This window comes from Eurosta solidaginis, chromosome 5, assembly GCF_040869045.1.
Source record: "Eurosta solidaginis isolate ZX-2024a chromosome 5, ASM4086904v1, whole genome shotgun sequence".
Classification (NCBI taxonomy): Eukaryota; Metazoa; Arthropoda; class Insecta; order Diptera; family Tephritidae; genus Eurosta; species Eurosta solidaginis.
Window position 1 is genome coordinate 147,661,989 of NC_090323.1, and position 19,570 is coordinate 147,681,558.

At 36.5% G+C, this 19,570-nt stretch overlaps 1 protein-coding gene across 1 annotated transcript in view; it reads left to right on the forward strand.

Annotated features, from left to right (window-relative positions):
• Window positions 1–9,035: 9,035 nt before the first annotated feature.
• Ccn overlaps window positions 9,036–19,570 on the forward strand; it is a 422,762-nt gene continuing 412,227 nt past the window's right edge. Inside the window, exon 1 of the mRNA XM_067791186.1 lies at window positions 9,036–9,465. The gene's annotated coding sequence lies outside the window, so the exon portion shown is untranslated. The remainder of the gene's footprint in view (window positions 9,466–19,570) is intronic.

The window sequence follows — 19,570 nt, forward strand, 5'->3', positions numbered from 1 at the left end:
TAGCCAGCACAGCCGCTGCGTTTTAATTCGCTGGGCTATGTTGATGTCTCGTATAGCTCGTACAGCTCATCAAATCTTCTTGGGTACTCGCCATCGCCAACGCGTAGAGGTCCATAAATCTTTCGAAGAACTTTTCTCTCAAACACTCCCAAAGCCGCTTCATCTGCTGTTGTCATGGTCCATGCTTCTGCCCCATATAGAAGGACGGGTACGAAAAGTGACTTGTAGAGTATGATTTTCGTTCGCCGAGAGAGGACTTTACTTTTCAATTGCCTACCTAGTCCAAAGGAGCATTTATTGGCAAGATTGATTCTTCGCTGGATTCAGTGCTATTTCCCAAAGAAATGAAGCTTAGTATTTCGAAATTATGGCTGCCAACAGTAGCGTGGATGCCAAGGCGCATATGCGCTGACTCTTTGCTCGATGACAGCAGGTACTCCATTTTGTCCTCATTAACCATCAAACCCATCTTTACCGCTTCTTTTTCCAGTTTGCAGTAAGCAGAACTAACAGCGCGGGTGTTTAGGCCGATGATATCAATTTCATCAGCATATGCCAGTAATTGCACGCTTTTATAGAATATTATTCCAGTGCGGTTAAGTTCTGCAGCACGATAGGGGGTCACCCTGTCTGAAACCTCGTTTAGTTTAGAACCGCTAGGAGAGGTCCTTTCCCAATTCTGACTGAGCTGATGGTGTTGCTCAACGTCATTTTGCACAGCCGTATAAGTTTTGCGGGGAAACCAAATTCAGACATAGCGGCATATATGCAGCTCCTTTTCGTGCTGTCGAAGGCGGCTTTAAAATCAACGAAGAGGTGATGTGTTTCGATTCTCTTTTCCGGTTTTTTCCAAGATTTGGCGCATTGTGAAAATCTGGTCGATGGTAGATTTACCAGGTCTGAAGCCGCACTGATAAGGTCCAATCAGCCGGTTCACGGTGGGGTTCAATCTTTCGCACAATGCACTTGAAAGGACCTTATATGCGATATTAAGAAGGCTGATTCCACGATAGTTGATGCATTATGCAGTATCCCCCTTCTTGTTGACTGGGCAAACAACATTTAGATTCCAACCGTCGGGAATGCACTCGTCCTCCCATATTTTGCGAAGGAGCTGCTGCATGCGCCTTACCAACTCCTCGTCGCGTACTTGAATAGCTCCGCAGGCAATCCATCAGCGCCCACGGCCTTGTTGTTTTTCAATCTGGTTATTGCTATTCTAACTTCGTCATAATCGGGCGGGGGGACATATATTCCATCATCATCGATTGCGGGATCGGGTCCGTAATCTCTGCTCGGTGAATCTCGCTGTCTCCTTAGGAGAGCAGAGAAGCGTTCTCTCCATAATCTAAACACTCTCTGGATAACAGTTACAAAGTCGCCGTTTTCGTTCCTACAGGAGTTTGCCCCGGTCTTAAAACCTTGCTTCTGTCGCGATATTTTTTGGTAAAATTTTCGGGCGTTATTCCTGGTGGCTAGCAGCTTAAGCCCCTCGCACTCACGCCTTTCTGCTTCTGCTTGTTTCTTCCTGAAAAGGCGTCCCGCTTCCCTTTTCAACTCACTATAGCGTTCACACACTCCTCTTGTTTCGCTCGCTTTTAACGTACCCCTGTAGGCAGCGTAATTTCTTTCGGTTGCAACGCGGCATTTTTCATCGTACCAGTTGTTTTTTCGTGGCCGCCGCTGCAATAAAGCAATTAAATACAGATAATAATAGTGAACTGCAGAAGTACTGCGTATAAAAGCAGTGCTATTAACCCGATTCAATACTCAGCTCCCGAAGAAGAGAAGCTTGCCGATGAAGAAGTGAAATTCACAAACATGTCCTAGTAATCGACTTTTGCAAACTTTGTAATTTTTTTCTAATATCAATAACAAAATCAATTGTGTTAAGCAATGTGAGCATGTCTCGCTAATTAAAAAAAGCACGTTTCACTTGCTTGCGTGGAACACTAACACGTTACAGTTGTTAGCACTAGAGCGTTCTATTTTCTCGCGTGGAAGACTAACACTGTTCATTAAGGAAAGCTTTGTTATACCTTTCATGAAAACGAAATGGTATATTAATTTCGTCACGAAACCGAAAATTGTAAGTCCTTAAAGGAAAATAGATAGACCCACCATTAAGTATACCGAAATAATCAGGTTGAAGAGCCGAGTTGATTTAGCCATGTCCGTCTGTCCGTCTGTCTGTTTGTATGCAAACTAGTCCCTCAATTTTTGAGATATCTTGATAAAATTTGGTGAGCGAGTGTATTTGGGTGTCCGATTAGACATTTGTCGGAACCGACCGGATCGGACCACTATAGCATATATCCTCCATACAACCGATTTTTCAGAAAAAGAGGATTTTTGTAATATCTTACCCAATTTAACAGATTGAAGCTTCAAACTTCACCATATACTTTCGTATATTGCACATATTGTTGCCTGAAAAAATTTATGAGATCAGTCGTATATATAGTATATATCCCCCACAACCGATTGTTCAGATAATATATAGAGAATATATGATGGTATATATAGTATATATATATAGTATATATATATTTTTTTTACGATTTCGGCCCCATTTTAACAGTTATAAGCTTCAAATTTCACCGATTGCTTACGTATATAGCATATATTGTTGTCTGAAAAAATCATAGAGATCGGTTGTATATATAGTATATATCTCATACAACCGATTGTTCAGATAAGAAACTTTTCGCAATTTCTACCCCATTTTAACAACTAGAAGCTTCGAATTTCACCGATTGCTTACGTATATAGTATGTATTGTTTTGTCAAAAAATCATAGAGATCGGTGATATATATAATATATATATGATGGTATATATAGTATATATATATAGTATATATATTTTTTTTTACGATTTCGGCCCCATTTTAACAGCTAGAAGCTTCAAATTTCACCAAATGCTTACGTATATAGCATATATTGTTGTCTGAAAAAATCATAGAGATCGGTGGTATATATATTATATACTTCATATAAACTGTCATTTTGACCCCTTTTTTACGGCTAGAAGCTTCAAAATTCATCAAATTTCATCAAATAGTTACGTTTACGTCATATATTTTTGAAATACGTGATTCGTAGTCATAGTTTTTACATGCAGACCACAAAAAACGTGAAGCTTTGCATCCTCACACAGATTACTTACCTATTTTTATACTCAGTTGAGCAGAGCTCACAGAGTATATTAAGTTTGATTGGATAACGGTTGGTTGTACATATATAAAGGAATCGAGATAGATAAGACTTCCATATATCAAAATAATCAGGATCGAAAAAAAATTTGATTGAGCCATGTCCGTCCGTCCGTCCGTTCGTCCGTCCGTCCGTCCGTTAACACGATAACTTGAGTAAATTTTGAGTTATCTTGATGAAATTTGGTATGTAGGTTCCTGAGCACTCATCTCAGATCGCTATTTAAAATGAACGATATTGGACTATAACCACGCCCACTTTTTCGATATCGAAAATTTCGAAAAACCGAAAAAGTGCGATAATTCATTACAAAAGACAGATAAAGCGACAAAACTTGGTAGATGAGTTGAACTTATGACGCAAAATAGAAAATTAGTAAGATTTTGGACAATGGGCGTGGCACCGCCCACTTTTAAAAGAAGGTAATTTAAAATTTTTGCAAGCTGTAATTTGGCAGTCGTTGAAGATATTATGATGAAATTTGGCAGGAACGTTACTCCTATTACTATATGTACACTTAATAAAAATTAGCAAAATCGGAGAAGGACCACGCCCACTTTAAAAAAAAAAATTTTTTTAAGTAAAATTTTAACAAAAAATTTAATATCTTTACAGTATATAAGTAAATTACGTCAACATTCAACTCCAGTAATGATATGGTGCAACAAAATACAAAAATAAAAGAAAATTTCAAAAAGGGCGTGGCTCCGCCCTTTTTCATTTAATTTGTCTAGGATACTTTTAACGCCAAAAGTCGAACAAAAATTAACCAATCCTTTTGAAATTTGGTAGGAGCATAGATTTTATGACGTTAATTGTTTTCTGTGAAAATGGGCGAAATCGGTTGATGCCACGCCCAGTTTTTATACACAGTCGTCCGTCTGTCCTTCCGCATGGCCATTAACACGATAACTTGAGCAAAAGTCGACATATCTATAATGAACTTAGTTCACGTGCTTACCTAAACTCACTTTATCTTGGTATGAAAAATGAACGAAATCCGACTATGACCGCGCCCACTTTTTCGATATCGAAAATTACGAAAAATGAAAAAATGCCATAATTCTATACCAAATACGAAAAAAGGGATGAAACATGGTAAGGTAATTGGATTGTTTTATTGACGCGAAATATAACTTTAGAAAAAACTGTATAAAATGGTTGTGACACCTACCATATTAAGTAGAAGAAAATGAAAAATTTATGCAGGGCGAAATAAAAAACCCTTATAATCTTGGCAGGTATTACATATATAAATAAATTAGCGGTACCCAACAGATGATGTTCTGGGTCACCCTGGTACACATTTTGGTCGATATCTGGAAAACGCCTTCATACCACTCCCTTTTAAAACTCTCATTAATACCTTTAATTTGATACCCATATCGTACAAACTCATTCTAGAGTCACTCCTGTTCCACCTTTATTGCGATACCTCGAAAAGGCGTCCACATATAGAACTAAGGCCCACTCCCTTTTAAAATACTCATTAACTCCTTTCGTTTGATACCCATATTGCACAAACGAATTATAGAGTCACCCCTGGCCCACCTTTATGGCGATATCTCGAAACGGCGTCCACCTATGGAACTAAGGATTACCCCTTTTAAAATACTCATTAACACCATTCGTTTGATGCCCATATTGTACAAACAAATTCTAGGGTCACCCCTGCTCCACCTTTGTGGCGATATCTCGTAACGGCGTCCACCTTTGGAACTAAGGATTACTCCCTTTTAAAATACTCATTAACACCTTTCATTTGATACCCATATCGTACAAACGTATTCTAGAGTCAACCCTGATCCACCTTTATGGCTATATCCCTAAATGGCGTCCACCTATAGAACTATGGCCCACTCTCTCATAAAATACTCTTTAATGCCTTTCATTTGATACACATTCCAGGGTTTCCCTCGGTTCATTTTCCTACTTGGTTATTTTCCCTTATGTTGTCACCATAGCTCTCAACTTAGTATGTAATATTCGGTTACACCCGAACTTAGCCTTCCTTACTTGTTTATTTTATATTTATCTTAAAAATCGTTTAGATATGTTCAAATTTCACCAAATGCTTACGTGTATAGCATATATTGTTGTCTGAGGAAATCATAGATACCGGTGGTATATATATTATATACCCCATATAAACTGTAATTTTTGCCCCCTTTTTACGGCTAGAAGCTTCAAAATTCATCAAATTTCATCAAATAGTTACGTTTACGTCATATATTGTTGAAATACGTGATTCGTAGTCATAGTTTTTACACGCAGACCACAAAAAACCTGAAACTTTGCATCCTCACACAAATTACCTACCTGTTTTTTATTTTATATTTATCTTAAAAATAGTTAAGGTATGTAGATCTGTTCACTATATATTTCTTATCTTATACATCCGATTATTCGGAGATTACGAACGGGATAAGATTATTGTTCAGCCCCATTCATGAAAGGTATGAAGTCTTCGGCACAGCCGAAGACAGTCCCGTCCTTACTTGTTTTAGATTTGCAGGGTTATTTTGCTAAGCAAGCAGCACGGTAACACAAAGTTCACAATGGAAACCGAAAAAGACAGAAGTATCAAATATCTAGACCTGACGGTAAATATTGATAAAGTTGCCAATAGATTTGACTATGACATATATAGAAAGCCAACGGCTGCCGACGCAACAATACATAATAACTCAGCGGTACTGACGGATCTATAGGTAGCTGTAATGCAACCTCCGACAATTTGTTAGATACCAAGTTATGCGGCCATTTTCACTTACTTTTAAAAAAGTATTTAATTCAATATAAAAATTTTTATTTAAAGATTGCTTAAAAGCTTAATATTTTTTATAGAAACAATATAAATTTTAAGTCTATCGTGAAGAGTTTCGCCCAGAAGTGCTTCAGGGCAAGTTTGACAAATCTTAGGGCTCTTCAATGCCGAATTGTTTTCGACTTTGGATAAAAAGGGAAATATTCAAAAGATCATTTTCTTTAATTTATATGTATTCAAAATAGTTATACTCCACGAAATTGTTGATGTGTTTTTCTGTAAACCGACATTTTTGAGCCATGCTTATGAAACAATTATGCCGAAGCTGCAAATTTAACCTTATATTCAAATGACATGTAAATATTCTTATTTCTTAGCCGCTTTTCGATTCAGTTGTCCATAGTTTCGGAGAGCGTTTGTGGTGATGGTTTCCAAAAAAGTATAACATCAAACTTTTTGGAATAGCAACCTGTAATATTTTCTGACTTGGAAGCCAGACGCCTTATGTTGTTGGGTTAAAGATTTACGATTTCAAATAAATTTATATAGCATTTGAGTTGGACTTTAGTCCTCTAATAATATGTTGTAATATATTTAGTCATCAGATTCAAATCGTACCTTTTCTCGATGAAAGCCATGGCTCAGCAATTCCGATTCGAATTTTTGAAATGGCCTATTGTTGTTATTGTATTAATGACAAAGACACTCCCCGTTTTGGGGAGTGTTATCGATGTTAATGCTCCTTTGGCATAGATCCGGTACGTTGCGGGCACAAAGCACCATTAAGTTACTAGCCTCACCATCTTGGGAACGATTAATATGGCCACATTAAACCTTCTAGGCTATCCCGCCCCCACCCTCTAGCTGAATATATGTATGATACATTCATATTTGTAACAGGATTTCCCTTGCGTAGGTGAGGTTGACAATGCATTCCGGAAGCTCAGAAGCCACAAAATTTGTAATGCGCTTATAAACCCCTAGAATCTCTTTGAAATGGTCTGCCTATTTAAATACTGCTGCGGAACGTAATTCATCTCTGGAGACACCTCCACCTTAAGAAAGGAAAGGTATATGGTTTAATAAAATAAAGCAAAATTAGGATAAATGATCATATACATAATTTCTTTAATAACAGCATGGGACTAAGTCTACCGAAAATCCGAATGTGGCCATGATTCGGAGGGCAAAAATATGTGGCTATAAAACATATTTTTATAATGCAGTCCCAAAAGGATAGCCACGGACCGACTTAATACATAAGTTTTATTTATTAAGCGATTTCCTTTATGTTAATATTTGGAACTTTGTTTTTCAGGAAAGTTGACTAGGAAATGTCTTATTACTAAAACTTCAATTTGTGGTGCAATCTCTTGCTTACCGATCTCATAATTTTGACAGCTTTTTGAAGTAAACTCCCTGCAGCTTACAATAAGGCCAATGCAACTTATTAATATCAGCAATACTGTGGATGAAGACCATCAGCCAGCTGCTTTGCTTACACAGGAGCAGTAGGACTAATGGCATATTCAGATGTAGTACCATTTACATGTAATGCAAAACCTTCGCTTTATATGATTGTGTCTGCAAGTAGAGAAATTGGAGAGCTAAGTTAATGAATCCCTTTCCCTCTTACAGGTTTCGATGCTTTCAAGGATTCTGCAGGAAAATATCCTAAAGTACTTACATAGATTTTTATTGCACTTGAGCATACTGTGGGTAAAGTGCAATGAAATTGTGCTCAAAATAAAGTAAATTTAATATAAGAATACCGCTTGAAGAGTTTTATTTATTTTACTCTACAAAGAAAACATTAAAAATAAATAATTTGCATTTATTTAGTACGCGCATATGTGAATATTTGAGTTTGATATCAAATATCTCACTTCAGATAAAAACTCGAACTTTTGAAACGCTCGCTTGAAAACCTCTCAAAAATGATTTTACCTGTTCACTGCCACAAAACTCAGCATTCAAATATTTACATAACCCCCCTTTTCAATCTAGCATAATAGTAGGAGTAAAATAATAAATAACAAAGGTAACCCTGACAAGGAAAATGTGAATAAATATAAAATAAAGTGCACAAGCGAATAAATGAACAATATAAAATTTCAAAATCAGCAAATAAAGTGTTTACGAGCAAACGCTCATCAAAAGGCAAAAACAACACAAAAAATACATTAAATAAGAACAAACTAAAAACTTTCGAGGATGTGAACAACGCTGACTACACCAACAGCAGAACAGACAATTGAGTGTAGTGAATCTATAAACAAAATATAAGCTGAAAAAGGATGCAAAAAAATATAAATAAATAAATAAAGTGATAAAAAATACGCCTACAACAACAGGAATTTTAACAAGTCAGAAGTAGCAATACAATTTGTGTGTTTTTAATACTTTCACGAATCAAAAGTAGCAATAAAATGTGATTGTAGTGGTGTACGGCTACGAATATTGAAACACAGCGCTAAAAAGTGAAATTTTTTATGGTGGGGCGCTATTTTGTTTTTTTGCTTTTTTTTTTGTTTAATGGCTTACAATAAAAATCGCACAGATTGAAATAATAAAGCCTACACACCCGCTTAAGGCTAGGGCATACACTAATCACTCATCAACATTTATTATCCGGCACAGAGGCAGCTTCCTGTTCATTTTGCTCCTGCATCGCCTCAGTAGAACACTTTCTTACCGGGTGTCCAATTTTAGAGAGACAACGGCAAAAACACTTTGGTTCTTCAAACCCTTATACTTTTCTAAAAAACGCATCACACGCTAATGTAATCAAAATTTTCGATTTCGTATCAGAATGTTAACTTTTAAAATTCATATGAAACAGCTTTGATATATTCTAACATTAATATACATTCTTATGCACATACTAATTTACTATATACTTATCCAATAATATTATAACTTTATTTAGCTATATAATTTTTACTACTATTTCAAGTCGAGTCGATGGCCATAGCTGCTAGTACTCTATATATATTTAAGTTTTATATTTGTATATATTACTTAATAAATAATAATAATAATAATAAAGCCTACATAAAAACAAGAAAAAAAAACTTGTCGTGAGTATAAAGAGGAAAGCAAAAATAGTGCGAAGTGTGAACATATCTATTAACTGTATAGTAAAACCACATTCAATCACACATCGGCACATTTCTTTATTCAATAATTGTCCTGCCGCCAACTTGAACAGCAATTAACAACAACAGTGGCACTTTGTGTACCAACTTTCCTGTATTCGTATTGTGTAAATAGATTTTTACTTACATCGGTAGTAAATCGTGTGAAATTTTTCTTGTAATTATCGTGAAGTGAAATTTATCAAAAATGTAAAAAAAGTGAGGAAAAAGTCCTAATTGCTGAAACTTTCGAGACGAGAAGCACGAGAATGACCGTGAAACTTAAAAGGAATATGTGCCGCGTACAAAACTTTGTTTAAGAGAAAGAATTGCAATTGACAAAATTGGTAAGTGTTAGACACATTCTCTCTTTATTTATTTATTTACTTAGCCAATCAGTATTTGTCAAATCCTGCGGGCTAAGTAGAGGTATGTAGAGTAGGACTCGATCTAATTGCTAATTAAATGTCGATCATACTCAAGTTTGGATCGCACAAACGCCGAATATAGGAGCCTTAGTATATAAGTACACTGTTCAACAAAAAAATTGTAGATTATGTGATATTCGATTAATCGAATATTCGAATTATTCGAAAGCTGTAATATTTGATTTTCGGAGTTCGATTAGTTAAGATCGAATAATCGTACATCGTCGACTATTTGAATAATTACTGGTTGTCGGTTATCCGAATAATCGCTGCTGAACGATTAATCGAATGTTGAAATATACACGTATGTAGGTAAACTTTAAGCATTTTTCATTTTAAACAAACCTTTGCATTTGCTACTCCAGAGCAGCAGTAGCAACAAAAACCATGCTCTGATTCTGCTCCGGCTGTGAATATGAACATATTATAGACTCGAGACATTGCGTAAAAAGTGATAGCGATGGTCGGGGGATACATATGAGCTACGTCGTATTTTAGAGCGCAGAAAATAGAAAAGTAATAACTACTAAGCTTTTAATAAAAAGTTTTTTTTACCAGAGTTGTAGGATAGGTAGGGGTTTTTCTTCCATAAATATTTCGGGATCATTTTTGTCACTCTCAGAAGATTATTTTTCGTAACCAAATCGATAAAGTATTATGAGTCACACCAGGATGTTTGCAGTGACTTCGCGGGTGAGTTAGGATCTATTTGTGGTAATTTTGTGATGATCTGAGGACTATTTAATGATACTTCCAGGGTCATCTATCCATACATAGTACAGCTGCTGTTTTGTCAAGCGGCTTAGAAATTTTACCTACACTACTTATTTCTTCCAACTTGCAATATTTAAGGCTTTTTTGATCACAAGATATATGAGTTTACAATTCGGTTGTCTCTTACAAAACACAATTGGACTAGTACTGCATACAAGACTCAGCAATGGAGTGTAAATTTTCGTTACTATTTAATGGTAGGTAAGAAATATTTCAAGAAAGATTTATGGAATGGCGGAACTAAATCTTTTCGAAATATTTTCAAAATTTCTAGAAATAATATCGAAATAAAAATCATAAATACTGTCAAAAATGTCTGGTATTTAAACGCCATTAGCATATAATACCGAAAAATCGGAAAAAATATTCCGTAATATCCCAAAATTTATCGAAGTAGACTCGGAAAGTAATCTCGAAAGTAGCGGTGACATATCACTGAAACAAAATGCTTTAGTAGAATGTTATCGGCTATTTAAACTGCCACTCCATGGGACATATATAGTTTCTTGTCACTCAAGCTTGTATTCGTAAAAACCGTCTGAATTTTTGCGATTAATTAGTGGATTTAAATTGAATCCGATGTGCCATGAACAGAGTTATCTAAAATGGAATTTATATACTTTGATAACGTATCCTTGGAACCGATAAGTATACAAATAAGGGATACAATTTTTTGAGTTATGTGGAACCGTGTCTCCTGTAAGCCGATTTTCACTCATCACATCTCAAGATTACTTTTCATCGTAGAAAGATCAGGTATGATACTTTAGAAAAACTCGGATGCCTGTTCTGTTTTTTAAAGCCAAAGGTATTTGCGATGACCACAAAGAGACTCCCAAAAATTTTAAAAATGTAAATGTTTGACTTTCTTACCAAAATATTGATTTCCCCGAAAGTTTTGTATGCTGATATATGTTTTACTTTTCGAAATCGAAAAGTATAAAATATGCTTCTTGTAGGCACAATTTTTGAGATACACCATTCCAAAATTTCAATATCTACTAATCAATAAAATTAACAAAGATTCAATACCGAAGAAATATTTGGTACAAACACTGCATATACGTAACTTTTCATACAAAGTCGAAGTTCTATTTTAAAAATCGAAAATTCGTTGAGTTGCGGTTTTTCGAATAATGTAAAGAAACCAACTACAGGAATAGCGAAATTCAACTAATAAACAAAAATTTAAGATCGAATAATCAAATACTCGATTAATAGAATTATTCGAATATTTTTATGAGCTCTACAAATTAGTAACAAAGCTAGCATGCAATTTTTCTGAAACATGGCAGGGCACAGAAAATATTTTATTAACAAATTTATAGTACAGCTTGCGTACTTTACTTTTACATATTGCAGCATATAAAGGTTATACTGGTCACAAGGTGTTCTTCGGTCATGTGCGCATAATCCTTTAGGGTTTAAGCTTTGGTCTCTAAGGTATTTTGGGCCTTATAAAATAAGTAAAATTTCGTACTTACTTGAAAATACCATCATTTCTCATTGCAGTACTTTTTCCAATTTTTCCCGAAGGTATCAGTAGTTGTAACTTGGTTGGAGCATAGCAATAGGCATCAAAGTTGCACTCTTCGATATTTACTTCAACTTGACCAAAGGAAAGGCGGCTGCCGTGGTGTGATGGTAGCGTGCTCCGCCTACCACACCGAAGATCCTAGGTTCACGCCCCGGGCAAAGCAACCATCAAAATTTTAGAAACAAGGTTTTTCAATTAGAAGAAAATTTTTCTGAGCGGGGTCGCCCCTCGGCGGTGTTTGGAAAGCACTGCGAGTGAATTTCTGCCATGAAAGGCTCTCAGTGAAAACTCATCTGTCTTGCAGATACCGTTTGGAGTCGACATAAAACGAGTAGGTCCCGTCCCGCTAATTTGTAGGAAAACTTTAAAAGGAGCACAACTGAAATTGGAAGAGAAGCTCGACATAAAATCTCTTCGGAAGGTATCGCGCCTTACATTTGTTTTTTATGACCAAAGGAAAGATGTGCCGGACTATAGGAGTGTAATGAGATGTAGGGTCTCAGCAGAATGAATTGACGCAAAATTCCATAGTAGTAAAAATGAGAAAAATTCGGAATTTTTACCTGAGAAGAGCTTTGAGGTCTCCTTATCTGATACAGCCGATTTCAACAAGTTATTATAAAAAAATAATAATAATAAAAATAAAATAAAAACACCTATTACCTCCAATCTGCGTCGTGTTCCTCTTTAATATTTCCTATGAGTTGAAGGCACGGGGTATTTTTGTTTTATGCTGATTCTGCAAGGCAGATGGACTTTGAATAAAAACTTTTCCATAACAGAAATATACTGGGAGTATTTGCCAAGCCACTGCCAAGAGATTACGCTTTGCAAATCTTTTTTCGAGAACACTGAAATGTCAAGTAAAAGTTAGAGAACTGCCGCTTGTATCCATATCAGCTTTAACGTTCATACCAGTTACAAATGCTAAGCCGACGACTTTGTTTCTTGGGATCCAGATTTGACAGTTTAAGTAATGTCACTCGAACTACTGTAGATGTTCTGGTCCAGCTCATATTTCTAGCAAAACTAAATTTGGAAAAGAGGAAGGAATTGGCCTATGCTTATTTGAAAAAATATGCGAGGATTGACTCGCTTTTATTACAAGTTCACCTAGGGCATCAATGCAAGCTTAAATTGAGCAAGGTTTTAGCCCATTTAGCCGAAAGCAGCTAGGTTGAACTCGAACCTTCTGTCTTTTGTTGAATTATACTTAACTCCTTTTACTTATAATCTCAATTTCCTTGCATTTTCCCTATCTACGATCACCATCAAATTCAATGAAAGGGGCAAACTCGTTAAGTTCTTTCATAGAGGTGAGATAGTTCAAAGTTTGTCTTGATCATACTTCCTGGCTTGACTTTATTTAACAGTGGCAATCCAGTGTGATCTTCCGATTTTCTTGTCCGAAGATGTTTGCGAGTTTAACGAAAGATATCTTCCTTTGGTGAAAAACCGTCTGGTACGATCAAACACCAGCTCCCATACGCAGGAGCACGAAATCGTTCATAGACTCTTTTACTTTTTGTTAGATAGGTCAGTATTAAGAACGAAGCAGTTTTTAAGCCTGAAATGGCTTTTAATTGATATTATAGCAGAAACACAAACACTTTAAAATGTATTAATTAATATTTTATCGAATTTATTAAATTTTTAAATCCATTACATAATTACTTTTCAGTTGGGAAAGTAGAAGTATTAATTTAATTATAATGAACATAGCAAAATTGGCGTGACCATATTTCTAGTTACATAACCAAAAACACAGAAAATTAAATCTATGGTAAAATGTACGTAGCATGTGCGTCTCTCAGCAAAATTGTCTAATATGCAAATTTACATATGTATGTGAGTACACTTTACACTAATTGGGGTTACAGAAGAACTTGCAGAGAATATGTATATTAGGGTGGTGTTTAAAAATCCAATATAATAAGTTGTCCAGTTTTATTCATATATAAATATTGTGGTCGTTTGCATACGTTTTGGGTCGCATAGTTCAATATAAGAATTTCTCTGTGAAGACTCCAAATATCAAAATTCATTATTTTGTTTTCTAATACTCAAAATTGATATTACATATACATTTTGATTCCGATTGGAAACGGTTAAGACGTGTTGTACAGGAATCTCAGCTCATATTACCCTATGAGGACTCAATATATTAAAATTATGAACTTTAGCCGCTATGCGATACCACTTAGCCCTTTTTTATCGCATCCAAAATTTATATCGCAACTGTATTTATCTCAATTTCGGGTATTGGAACACAAAACTTCAGTTTAAAATTGTTGAGTTTCCGCTCTTAACCAGCGGTGGGTACCACTAATGTGTTAGTATTTACAAACGCGTAGCGAGCAATAAAGCAAAATATATTATTTATTTAGTTTGATTTTGGTGCTTGTGCAGTGAGCATTAGAGCTTCGGCTAATCGAGCTTTCGATTTTGGTTCTTTGTTTACTTAGATTATTCGAATAATCGCAACTCAACCATTATTCGATTTTCAAAATAGAACTTCGATTTTGTATGAAGTGTTCATACAAAAAAAGTTACGTATACGCAGTGTATGTACCAAATATTTCTTTGCTTTTGAATCTTTGTTGATTGATTAGTAGATAGAAGTAGATGAAGTTTGGAATGGTATGTCTCAAGAATAGTGTCCTCAAGACAAAATTTTCGTATTTTTCGATTCCGACAAGAAAAACATAATAAGCATACAAAACTTTCGAAAAGAATAATACGTTCAAAAATAGAAATCTTTTTGAAAATTTTGAGAATTTTTTTGTCGCCATCGCAAATATCTTTGGCTTTAAAAATAAATAAGGCGTCCGAACTTTTTCAACTCTTTCTAAGATGAAAAGTATGCTCGATATGTGATAAATAATAATCGGCTTACATGAGAGCTTTGAGCACCATATAACTCAAAAAAATTGATCTCATACTTTTATACCTTTTGGCTCCAAGAAATCCTCTTAATTAATCGCAAAAATGCAGACGGTTTTTCCGAATAATTACTTGAGTGACAATAAACTAAATATGGCCCATGGAGTGGCAGTTTAAATAGCCGATAACATTCTACTAATGCATTTTGTTTCAGTGATATGTCACCGCTACTTTCGTGATTACTTGCCGAGTCTTTCGATTAATTCTGCCATGTTATGGAATATTTTGGGGATTTTTCGGTATTACATGCTAATGGCGGTTCAATAACAGACATATTCGGCATTATTTATGATTTATTTTTTTTTAATATTGTTACGAATATTAGCAACACTAAGGGGTGCTGTCATCTCTAAGCGATGCTAAGCAGCGACTTGTATGCACATAAACAAATTAATCATTATGTCTACACATATGTACGTACACGCAGCGGAGAAGGAACGCACAAACCCATGTATATATCTTATCTGAGGTGCTCACAAGACAGGGCAATAATTTGTGCAAGTACTACTCACGCGCATATGAGAAGCCATAAACGTAGTTGTGGCTGGTGATTTTGTAGCTGATAACTAACTAGTAAGTTCTGGAATGGAAAAGCATAGAAGTATGCAACGAGGAAACCAGACAGTATAATAGGCGCAACAGTAGAGGCGCGAGAATCAGTTTCATTTAAGAAGTGACCTTGCGAGCAATAGTAGTGTTGTGAAGTACGTTATATTGTGAAGAAATTTAATAATGGCAATTTGACATTTTTGAATACTGGAGTAATTTATTCAACAGTTCAGTGATTCGAACGTTAGTAGAAGATTGCAAATAAGGGGAATTGCAGTAAATTCGTTACAATTGGTGTCAGAAGGGGAATTGTTGAATAAATTGCAGAGGACAACAAGGACATGGAAAAGTTCAGTGAATTGAAGATCCAGCAACTAAAGAAGGAGTTTGAGAGCCGTGGATTGAATACAACCGGCATTAAACTCGACCTTCAGGCACGACTACGAGAGGCAATGGAAAGAGAAGGAATTAACGTGGAAAAGTATGTCTTTCATCTTGATGTCGACGAGACAACAACAAAAATCGAAGAGAAAAATGAAACATCGCAGACAGTTACGAGCACAGACTTGAACATGATATTGGCCGCAATACCTGCTCAAAAATTGACAGCGGCATCTCAGCTGGAATCGCAGGAGACGCGTTTAACATCCAAGATGGAAGCACAGGAGGCACGCATTTCATCGCCAGAGACACGCATAACATCCAAGATGGAAAAACAACTAGGATGGGAGGAGAACGGTATAAAATCAAAGATTGAAGCACAAGAAACACGTATTTCAGAAATGTCGACACAGATAACAACCAATATGGAAACACAGTTAGCAGATCAGAAGACGTATATGGCTGAGCAGTTGAAAGCACAAGAAACTCGCATATCCTCGCAGCTGCAGGCACAGGAAGCAAGGGTATCATCAACACTTGAATCGCAGGATGAAAATATCGCCCAATTTCAGGCAGAAATCGATGATTTAAAAGGTCGCATGGAGCAATTACAACTAAATCGCCGGCTGTTTCAGCAAGCAATCCAAAGGTAAAGACACCTCCTTTGACGGTTCTGTTCCTTTCCAGGTCTTTAAGCTTCAATTTGAAAAGACATCATATGGATGCACCTGTGGAATATACTGAAAGGGTAGAGATTCAGAGCTTTGTAAATGGCATACGGGACGTCGAAACAAAGCGAGCTATATACGCAAACCCAAAGCCCATATTCGCAGAAACGGTGTCACAAGCTCTGATTCAGGAAATAGCGTCGCTTCTATGTAAGTCAGTTTGCAAAGCACGCCGTGTGGAAGTGGAAAGGCCGGAGTGGGTAGACGTAATATTGGAGGCGCTGAAAGGATCAGAAAAGCGGAGTGAGATACGGGCGCACCTCATTCCTTAATCGGATCTGACTTGGTAAATAGGAGAATAAAACCGTTACCTTGAGCAAGGTTGCGTACGGTCACAGACGAGTGTAACCAAGTCCAGGGAGAAGTGATATGTGAAGACTTAATTGGAAAGGTCATGGTTCTACACAAATTCATTATGGCAGAGATTTTTGATGAATTCATATTGGGAGGGAACTCCTTGGTTGACCATGACATCAAGATCGATATGCATAAAAGAGTGATGCATTATGAGAACCAGGATGTGCCACTTAACTTCAGTTTGGAAAAAGGGTTCAGTATTAATAGAGTACTGGTGTAGAAGAATCGACAAAGACCACAAAGGTCAAAGGCAGCAGATCGGGCAAAGGTTGTTGGGCACAATGGGCTAAATAAAGCGAAATCAAAAGTACCTACGAGAGAAATACTGGCATTGACAAAACCAAAGGTTCGCATGAAAACGAAGGAAAGAATTTCCCAGAAGGAATGCGGGGGTAGTTTCAAGCCAGGGCGCACCACTCTTGTGAAACGTGGGAACGATACTGATTATGCGAAGCCAATCCGTCAAGCGCAAGCTCTGCGAAGTAGTTCTTCATTGGCTAAAGAACAGAGTGTGAGGGAACGGCCCAGGGTTATGAGTAGTAAAGTGACACACTGGCATGACAAGAACTTTAATTCGGAAGGTTTCTTGGAGGGAGATTTGGTACTGCTATACAACCCTCATCGGCGCAAAGGTGTTCCATCCAAATATCGGTGCAGTTAGGAAGGCCCGTACAGAGGTATGAAGAGGATCAGTGATATCATCTACCGCACACAAACAGTTGGGAAACCACGAAATTGAAGGGTGGTTCATTTGGAGAGGCTAACAGCGGTTAGATTGAGAGATTTGTCTGATCGGGACGATTACTCGAATAACATGAGCTCCAGTGGGCATGTGTCACACGCACCCTTTGGTACTTTGTTTCAAAAATGCGAGCGACACTTCCTTGTTGTACGAGCATCGATGACAAACTAAATGAGTTTGTCATTGATTTATACCAAGTTTTCATTGTATTCTCGCTCATTGTGTACATCGTACGTATACCCGCATAGCAGATGCTAAGTTCATGCCAACCCCTTCTCTTACCTCTTAGTGTCATCCCTGAGTGACATTCTTTAACCACCGCCGGTCGGTACTAAAATTTGTATGTTCTATTTTTAACATACACAGGTATTATGATTTACAAGGATAACCCTAATGTAGAGATGTGCTTATATATTTAATACAAATATAACAAAAATAAAGTTAGCATATACGCATATCTTTGGGTGACACCATACATCTGTACTCCAAATTAATAAAGGTTGCGAGATTTAGAAAATTTAGCTAAGTTATACATTTTAATACCCACGTTTGTATACACATGTAAGTGAAAATAAATATACCCACAAGAAAAAGTGATAAGTACTTTCGGAGTAAGACTGAGTTCGATGAAAAGCAATATAAAACAAGTTATGAAATATCACTAAGTGATATAAAATCCTAAAATAACTTGGGGAAAAATCCTTGCAATAATTAAAAGAGCCTTCTGCAATGGCAAAAAAACTATGAGCAGCTTTCAAAACATCGTATAATTTAATCTTCCGAAAATTCCTGATTGTCAAATAGATATCTCTCCTGAAATTAGCTCGAATTGGTAAGAGCATAATCCAGAATAGTCGCGAAGTTTTCAAATTTAGTTCCGAAAACGAAAACAATAACGAAATAGTCCGAAATGGTTTTCAAGTGGTCTCCAAATAACATCATTAAAGGTATTTAATGGTTCCAACATAACTCCGAAATAGTTACGATATAAATCCGCTCACAACTTTGTAGCTAAATAAACCTTAATAATGCCACATATGGCGGCCACCGTGGTGTGATGGTAGCGTGCTCCGCATATCACACCGTATGCCCTGGGTTCAACTCCCGGGCAAAGCAACATCAAAATTTTAGAAATAAGGTTTTTCAATTAGAAGAAAATTTTTCTAAGCGGGGTCGCCCCTCGGCAGTGTTTGGCAAGCGCTCCGGGTGTATTTCTGCCATGAAAAGCTCTCAGTGAAAACTCATCTGCCTTGCAGATGCCGTTCGGAGTCGGCATAAAACATGTAGGTCCCGTCCGGTCAATTTGTAGGGAAAATCAAGAGGAGCACGACGCAAATTGGAAGAGAAGCTCGGCCTTAGATCTCTTCGGAGGTTATCGCGCCTTAAATTTATTTATTTATTAATGCCACATATATTTCGAGTTTATCTCGAAAGAGTTCCCCTATCGTAACAAAAAAGAAACTAGTACCGAAATGTTCAACTCAAATCCGTGCATGCGAAAACGGTAAAGCACTTCGTTAGTCCTGGTAAATAGTGAGTCCATAAACCTTGGTTTGTAGTAGAAAATATGACATTATGAATAAAAGGATTCATGCTTTCAAAGTAATTTATTGTATCTTTCGTGCTATATGTTGCAGAAACCTGGACCATAACAATATCAAATGAGGAGGCTCTGGGAGTGTTCCAGAGAAAAGTTCTTCGAAAGATGTACGAAAGATATACGAACTACTGCGCGTTGGAGACGGCTAGTATCGTCATCGATAATCTATCGAGTGAAGAAGAAGACGACGGCTCACCGATACTAAACCAATATCTTAAAGATAACAATCCGTTTCGATAACATGTCGATAATAAAATAATGTTTTGTCAGTATAGGCTGTTGCAGATGGGAAGCTGACGATGCTCTTCTCAGGAAGACCGAAATAATTTGTTATTTGTTTAGTTTGTTTAAGTTCAACCTCTGGGCGAAGTCTAGTTAACTAAAAAACATACATTCTTGTATTTCTTGAAGCT